Source organism: Canis aureus, chromosome 37 (genome assembly GCF_053574225.1).
Source record: "Canis aureus isolate CA01 chromosome 37, VMU_Caureus_v.1.0, whole genome shotgun sequence".
In the NCBI taxonomy this organism is placed as follows: Eukaryota; Metazoa; Chordata; class Mammalia; order Carnivora; family Canidae; genus Canis; species Canis aureus.
The window spans coordinates 8,218,143-8,224,142 of NC_135647.1; the positions used below are offsets into that span (position 1 = coordinate 8,218,143).

At 42.2% G+C, this 6,000-nt stretch overlaps 1 long non-coding RNA gene across 3 annotated transcripts in view; it reads left to right on the forward strand.

Moving 5' to 3' along the window:
- LOC144306619 (uncharacterized) overlaps nt 1–2,879 on the forward strand; it is a 59,771-nt gene extending 56,892 nt beyond the window's left edge. For all 3 annotated transcript variants that reach the window (XR_013373711.1, XR_013373712.1, XR_013373713.1), the window contains 2 exons: nt 759–1,286; nt 2,206–2,879. This is a non-coding gene — a long non-coding RNA (uncharacterized LOC144306619). The remainder of the gene's footprint in view (nt 1–758; nt 1,287–2,205) is intronic.
- The last annotated feature ends 3,121 nt before the right edge of the window (nt 2,880–6,000 follow it).

Genomic DNA, 6,000 nt, shown 5'->3' on the forward strand with positions numbered 1-6,000 from the left:
GGAAGCTTTTTTTGCTCCAGGCACCATTTTAAAATAGATGAGCATAAAAATGCAGTCTGCATCATTAAGTTTATATGAAACTAGTGAGAATAAAAATCACCATGTAAGTTCTAATAAGATGTGTTTTTCATTCCAGTTTAATAACCCAAGACTATATTCATCTTCCAGTATAATAAATACACCGAGAGGAATGTATTCTTTTGTGGGCTTAACATGTTGAGGTTCCTTTTTTTTTTTTCAAGAAGATAGAGTTTTCTGGGAAGCTGGGTGAAGAAAATTCTTTAATATGGCAGTGCAGAGTATTATTATCATAAATAATTAATGTGCACAGCAGAAGAAAGCCGAGCTTCATTAATAATTCTTATTTTTAGTTGGCATAAGCTAGAGGTGCTGTATCTTCTTTCATCCTATCTATGTCAATTTCCTTGATTTTAATTTAATAGATGTTAAAAATTTTAAAGGTATGGTGCATTATGCAGTGGATTTTTGTTTTTGACTAAATAACATCCTATCGCTAATTCTTACCTGCCAGGATATTTTTAGAAACGGGCAAAAAAAAAAAAAAAAAAAAAAGGAAGGAAGGAACAAATGTTGGGATGAGGCAAGGTAGAGTGGGCATCAGTGTCAGTGCCTTTCATCTCCCATTTCCCTCTGGGACCAGTTAAGATGCTCCTTTGATTAGAAACCTCAGGAAATATTAAGAAGCTCTGCCATGAATTTCAGCTCATCAAACTCGCCTGTTTATTTTTCCAATCCAGGGCTGATCCACCTTCTACATCCTGAAAACACAGACTCTCCCTGACACAACCTTGCATTTGCGATCAACTGCATCACTTGTCAAAACCTCCAAATCTTTGATAACTGGCATTTGTAATTTATTAATTTGGCGTCGGAGCAGGAAAGCAGCTAAGTGTTCCTGATTAGCACAGTGGAAGAAATAAAGAGCCCGCTACGGAGGGCAGCGGGGTTGTGCTTTACAAGGAGGAACAAGGAGCCTGCGTGACATTCCAACTTAGGAGGATTGCTACCAGCCTCAGCAACTGTGAGAGAGCCAGTCAATGTTCTTTCAAGGGGGAAATAAGACCAGGAAGAAGGGGTGATTGCAACAAACCTCGGGGAAAAATAATTCTGACATGAAACAACCTGAATCCCGGCGGGAGGCGTTGTTGTAGGCCTCCCTGCTGAACACCAGGGCTGAGATTCCTGTCCGCAGCCCCCAGGAGCTCGTTCCCTAGCTGGCCTTGGCCTCGCTGGCCTCGGGTTGCTGTCCATACAGTTCAGCCAAGGTGAGGGTGGAAACCCAAGCAGCGCTTACGATAGGGTAGGAGATACTCCTGCACCCAGTCTCTTGTATCAGGATAATTCAAACGCTTTGTTTAATACCATTTGCCTGGGTACGTATTGTTGGTCCTGGAAGTCACACCTGGCTGGCGGCCTCCTCCTTCCAGCTGAGCCCTAAGATGCAAAAGGATCCCGGGGCGAAGCAGAGTCCTCTACCTGCTTGCGGGATGGGTTTCCCATTTTCTAATTAACTGCGAGTTGTGGCATCAGGGATCCCAGGTGGCTAATCCTCACCAAGTTCATTGCTACCAGCTGATGGGACTCAGCAATCCGAAAGCTGCCTTGCATTTATTGAGCACTTACTATGTGCCAAGCATCGTGCTGCTTAACACATGGCATCTATCTACCTGATCCTCACTGTGAACCTTTGAGGGGCAAGTTAACATGATTTAAAAACCAAATTGTGGGCAGCCCGGGTGGCTCAGCAGCCAAGGGCCCGATCCTGAAGGCCCGGGATCGAGTCCCACATCAAGCTCCCTGCACAGAGCCTGTTTCTCCCTCTGCCTGCTTATGTCTCTGCCCCTCTCTCTGTGTCTCCCATGAATAAATAAATAAAATTGCTTCTGTAAAATGGGCAACAATTTGGCTTGAAAGGTTCCATACCTTTCTATAGTCTGTCACATGCCAGGCTGAGAGTAGAAGCAAATCTATTTGGAGATATACATCCATATCTGTATCTTTATTTCTTTCTAAACATCGTCTATACCTACTATACATATAGGTGTATCTCTATCTTTCTAGCTATCTATCATAATGAAAATGAATTTGTGGTTAGCATCACTGGCCTTTAATTTTCGGTTAATTCATTATTAGCTGAATGTGAAGTGGTTGCATCTATTTGTCTTTCTTTTTCTTATCACACAGCATTCATCCGGACCACCTTCCTTTGCCATGACTTGGTGTGCTCTCCAAGTATACAAGCTTATCTTCACATCCGTAAGTGAGGAGTATTTAAAGAAAAGTTAATCTGACGCCCAAAGTACCTATCATCCCATGAATTTCGAATGCACCAGCAGGACCGCCTGCCAAGCCCAGCTCCACTGCCCCTGTCCGTAGGGCAGTTTACCTGCAAGCTTGGGACCAGCTTTTATCTAGAGTCTAGGTCGGTGGAGCCTTGGCTGCCCTGCAGCAGGACGTCAAGTTCGGGCGGGGAGCACACAGCCTGTTTTGGCTCAGCCTCTGCTGTTAGGTGACATGCTGGCCATTCTAAACTTAACTGACTCTCTTTGACCTCGCAGACTCTGAACCTTTTCAGTAATCTTTGTGTGCTTGCAGGTGTTCCTACAAACACAGTTCCTGGACTGGACATGCTCTGACCTCTCTTCCCACCAACACCACTCACCTGGCCGTATCACTAGTACTCGCTTTGCTCTTCTTCCAGGTGGGCCGGCTGTTTACAATTTGATTTCTGCTGACCCAGTTTCTGAGCCAGGCTACACATTCCCCAAGAGCAGGGGCTAGAGCTCTTGTTCAGTGCTTGCACATAGATGGCCTTCAATAAAAATGTGTTTATATGAATGAATGAATGATTGAATAAAGGTTGCACTGTGGAAGATGTCCCATCCCTCCAGGCTAGCTGATCTCCTGCTCCCCAGCCCCACCTCACCCACCTGGGGTTATTATTGCCCTTGAGCAATGTCAATTAGAAACAAATTGAAGTCTCCACTGTTCACTCGGCCTTGGTCTGGCTGCTTTGGTCTTTCGCATTGGAAAGATCGTCCCTTTAGGCAGCGCCTGTGGTCCAAGCACCTGGTTTGCACACTCCATTGTGTAGGTGCCCCTCATAACCCTGCAGAATGCATTGTTAAGGGCATGCTCTGAGATTAGTATCTCTCTTTAGAGCTCCCCATCTCTCTCGTTGGGTGACACAGTGAGATTACATTACTCTCCCTGGGTAATATCTTAGAATTTCCATGGCAAAGACTCCAATGAGATAAACACACCTGTGCTTTAATTGTGTGTTTGCTTCAAGAACAGCAAGGGAGAAAAGTTTTTTTGTTTAACGCTCCCAGGGTCAATAATTGGCAAAGGAGAAAAATGATGCTGGAGGTGAAAGCTGCCAGTTGGGTAGTCTCAGTAGCCATGCCGAAAAACAAATAAGAATTGCAGCCTGGTTCCAGTCTCTCCCCAGTTTGTCTGGCCCAGCGATGATCTCTGCATTGCAGAGTATTAGATTACTCGTAGTAAATGTGTGGTTGGAAGTCAAGGGGTTGATCTGGGAAGGAGTGCTTGTACCACATGTGAAAATCCTGACCTCAGACACCTTGGGGTCATGAAGAAAGATGTGTTCCCGATGACCAAAGTCAAAGCAGGCTGAAGAACTGCTAGGGAATGCTATTAGGAACAGGGAAATCTTGTTTAACTTAATGAAATTTTTGTCTGGCTTAGTTGGAGAATGGTACAAGCTACTCAATAAAACACTTATTTAATAGAGATTATGCGTAGTGATTAAGAGGATGGACTGCAGACCTCAATTGCCAGTGTTCAAATCTTGACTATGCCTTTTCCTAGCTGTGTGATCCTGGCAATATGTTTAACCTCTCTGTGCCTCCATTGTCTCATATGGAAAATGGGGATACTCTGAGGGATGTGATAAGGATTTAAACAAATGATATATATGGGAAAAAACTTAAAAGGTTACATGGACTTAGCAAATACTTAATAATGAACAGGTACTAGTATTATTATTATTATTTGAATCATGCTTTTCAAGGAATTAAAATATAACACAATTCTCGTTTAACATTATTTAATTTTTCTTGAGTAATGAGTTCAGAGATAGGCATTACTTTGGTTCCATGACTGTAGTTCTGTTAGTTAGGGACTCAACATATCGATTTAAGCAGATCCTTCCCACATAGTGGGAATCGAGACTGCAAGTCCACACCTCACCCAGTGGTCATCCAACTTATATGAGATGAATTTGTACCTGAACTTCAATTTACTAATTTATGAGTCGTAATTTACTACCAAATGGAACGGATATATTTGCTTGGCTCAATCAATTTATTCCCTTCTTTTATGAGGAAACCAAATTAAGATGATGGCTGGTTTTGGAACATAGGGAGTTGAGTGATCTCTAGGGCATATCTTGGAGAGGTGGTGACCTACAGAATTTATCCAAATGCACCTGGCATGTTCCACAACACTCTTGGTGCTCCAGTGAGCTTTATCCTTATACTGGAAAAGAAACAATAAGAATTTATTGCTCTCAGGATCCCTGGGTGGCACAGCGGTTTAGCGCCTGCCTTTGGCCCAGGGCGCGATCCTGGAGACCCGGGATCGAATCCCACATCGGGCTCTCGGTGCATGGAGCCTGCTTCTCCCTCTGCCTATGTCTCTGCCTCTCTCTCTCTCTCTCTGTGACTATCATAAATAAATAAAAATTTAAAAAAAAAGAATTTATTGCTCTCCACCTCTGAAATCCATTTAGATCCATGCCTCTCAGGTCTGTTTGTCATGGCAATACCTCATCACACGTCACCCCACAGGGCTGTTCTCTCAAATAGGTTTCTGTTACAAGTGCGCACTAACTAAAACATCACTTCCTAATAATATCTAAAGGAGGCCCTCAATTCCAGTACTAAAATGCCCCAGAATCAGTCTGGAGTCCTACAACAGGAGAGGAGAGCTTTTTTCTCTTCAAAGAATGTCACTTTCTGATGTGTCCTGTCCTGGAGCAGACATTTTGGATGTCATCTGACTTTTGGATTAAAGCTCACTGCGCTCTATCATTGTTATAAGTATCAACCATCATTTTGCTGGTAAACTTAGAAATGCCATTTACTACATAATTTTTGTCATTAAAATATCAGATGGGCTATAGATTTACTATAGCTTTTAAACTAGTCAATAATATAAAATCTTCCAAGTCAGACAAGAAAGGGTAACATGTCATTCTTATGTTAACTTGGGTCTGTTTATTATTCCATTTATATCTATTCTAGCAAACAAAGAAACATCACAAGCATTGTACATCCCTTTTTGGTAAAAAGTACCTTGCTCCAGAAAATTTGTTCCAAAAGCAATATAGCCAAAATGCGGTTTTAACAATATTTGTGCCGTAAAGTGTTTCATTTTTGATTAAAACGTATCACACTTGAGAAATGATTGAACAACTGGTTGGAAGTCACAAAAATATTAACTATAATGAGCTCATTTAAATAGAAACAGACGTGCTATCCCGCTGGTTGTCAAAAGTTTTCAAAGACGGTTTCTCTCGAGTAAGCAGGGTCCTGCAGACTGTGTCCATCTGTCTTCATGAAAGAACATTTTACGTACTATGGAAGGAAATGCTCCTGTGAAAACACCATTTGGAATTATTGATCTCTTGATCACTTGTAGATCTCAGTGGGAAATCAGAACAGCAATGGGCTCAGACGGAATCACCAGTGCCAAGAACATTTTTTTTTAAATTTGGATTAATAGGTGTCTGGAATAAAAATAAAATCATATTTATTAAAGAGGGAACATGTTTGATTCCTCTCTGAATCACAGGAAGGATTTTTTGTTTTTATTTTTTTTCCCAGTGCCCTCCTTGGTCTTCCCTTAACACAGTGAAAGAAACAGAAAACTGTACTGCTTATGTCTGCAGGTGTGTTCCCACTTCTTAGATCTCTGGCCTCGGCTGCTGTGGATGCACATACTGAAGCTGAGGAC